Source organism: Rutidosis leptorrhynchoides, chromosome 10 (assembly GCF_046630445.1).
Source record: "Rutidosis leptorrhynchoides isolate AG116_Rl617_1_P2 chromosome 10, CSIRO_AGI_Rlap_v1, whole genome shotgun sequence".
In the NCBI taxonomy this organism is placed as follows: Eukaryota; Viridiplantae; Streptophyta; class Magnoliopsida; order Asterales; family Asteraceae; genus Rutidosis; species Rutidosis leptorrhynchoides.
In genome coordinates this window covers 300,131,531-300,133,708 of record NC_092342.1, presented here as the reverse complement: position 1 = coordinate 300,133,708, position 2,178 = coordinate 300,131,531, and the positions used below count along the sequence as shown (strand labels likewise).

Here is a 2,178-nt window from a genome sequence, read left to right as displayed (position 1 = left end):
TAGATTCCTAGATTTTTAGGTTTTGCCGTAAAATCCCTTAAGTGCTTTTTCTTTAGAATTAAGATATAGGCGCTTTAGAATTTTGCGACGCAGTTTATAAATTTTAGTGCCTTTTTAAGTTATTGCCGTTTTGGATTTAGAATTCCTTTAAGCTTTAATACCTTTAGACGTAAGTTTTAATTTTTAGTTTTTAGACTTTTAATTTTCGATGCTTTATTATTTTTTTATTATTATTTTTCGACGGTTTGTTTTTCGACATTTGTTTTTCGACCTCCTATTTTTCGACGCGCTTTTTCTTTCTCATTTGTACGCTCTAGTTTTTAGGACATAGATTTTTATCTTCTTTAAATTTCGACGAAAAATTATTTAAGCGGTTAAATTGATAGACATCCAAAATTTTCTGGTTCGTAGTAATAGTTGGATTTGTTAGTGGCGAGTTGTGGGCTTCCGATTTAAAGGGTCATGGCTACCTGCTGCATCTTTTAGCTATTCGAAACGTGGGCAAAATCAGAAAAGTCTATTAATTGGATAACTTATATAATTTTTATATTTATAACTAATAAGATATTCAGTGAATGCACCGAGCAAAACGTTCACCACCTTTCATACGTTCACCACCTGTAACTCGATCAAGACATCTAGCTAATATTGTTGCCGTTGATTTTTCTTTAGAATCGTCATCAAGTCAAATAAATTCTCCAACTCAAATTTCCGATAATCCATTTTTTGAACCCGACTTCACAATTGAGAACCCGAAGGATATTCAAGGACAATTCCAAGATCCTGAACCACTAATTATTCCTCCTGAACCACAAACCGTTAAATCAGAATCTTCTAGTGATTCGGATTCAACAAATTTAAATATGGAAATAACGGAACCTCAAAGTATGGAAGACCGAATGAGAGCCACACGCACTGGACAAGGTCACGCCATTATTCGACCAGACTTTAATGCGCCAGATTATGAAATCAAAGGACAAATCCTACACATGGTAACTAATCAATGCCAATTTAGTGGTACACCAAAAGAAGATCCAAACGAACATCTTCGAACCTTTAATAGGATCTGTACTCTATTTAAAATCAGAGAAGTTGAGGATGAACAGATCTATCTCATGTTGTTTCCCTGGACTTTAAAGGGAGAAGCCAAAGATTGGTTAGAATCGTTACCTGAAGGAGCGATTGACACATGGGATGTTTTAGTTGAGAAATTTCTTAAAAGATTCTTTCTGGCATCTAAATCCGTGAGACTTCAAGGAGAAATTGTTACGTTCGCACAAAAGCCAAATGAAACATTATATGAGGCGTGGACAAGATTCGGAAAATTGTTGAGAGGATGTCCTCAACACGGTTTAGACACTTATCAAATAGTGCAAATATTCTACCAAGAATGCGATGTTGCTACACAAAAAGACATCGACACAGCAGCTGGTGATTCCATTATGAAGAAAACCGCTACCGAAGCTCACAAGATTATTGATAACACAGCATCTCACTCTCATGAGTGGCACCAGGAAAAAGATATCTTTCGTTCATCTAAAGCGGGTATAGCCGATTCTAGCCATGACTTTGATTCCGTTTCTGCAAAAATAGATGCTTTCGAAAGACGAATGGAAAAGATGACTAAAGATATTCACGCATTACTAATCAGTTGTGAGCAATGCGGTGGACCACACTTAACGAAAGATTGTAATGTTGAACAAACGATGGAACAACGTGAGAATGTTTCCTACATGAACCAAAGGCCGGGGAATAACTATCAAAATAATTATCAACCGCCAAGGCCAAACTTCAATCAAAATCAAAACATTCTTTACAATCCAAATGGACCCAACAATAACTCGTACAACCAACAAAGTCTGAATAACCAACCAACTCAAAACAACACTTTCAATCAACAAAGACCTGGCTTGTATAAACCACCACAACAAACCGAAGAGAAAAAGTCAAATCTAGAAGAAATGATGGCAAAGCTAATGGAATCTCAAACACAATTTATTACATCTCAAACCCAAACGAATGAGAGGTTTGATCAGTCATTAAGAACTCAACAAGCTTCCATTTTGAATCTAGAAAAACACGTAGGTACTCTTGCTAGCATGATGAGTGAGAGGGAACAAGGAAAGCTACCGAGTAATACTGAATTAAATCCTCGGAATGAGAATGTTAATATGGTAT

The 2,178-nt window shown here is 36.0% G+C and overlaps 1 non-coding gene across 1 annotated transcript; it reads right to left on the bottom strand.

Moving 5' to 3' along the window:
• Nucleotides 1-1,247: 1,247 nt before the first annotated feature.
• LOC139874058 (small nucleolar RNA R71) lies at nucleotides 1,248-1,354 on the bottom strand. Its single transcript, XR_011767761.1, has one exon. It is a non-coding gene; the product is annotated as a small nucleolar RNA R71 (small nucleolar RNA).
• Nucleotides 1,355-2,178: the final 824 nt, after the last annotated feature.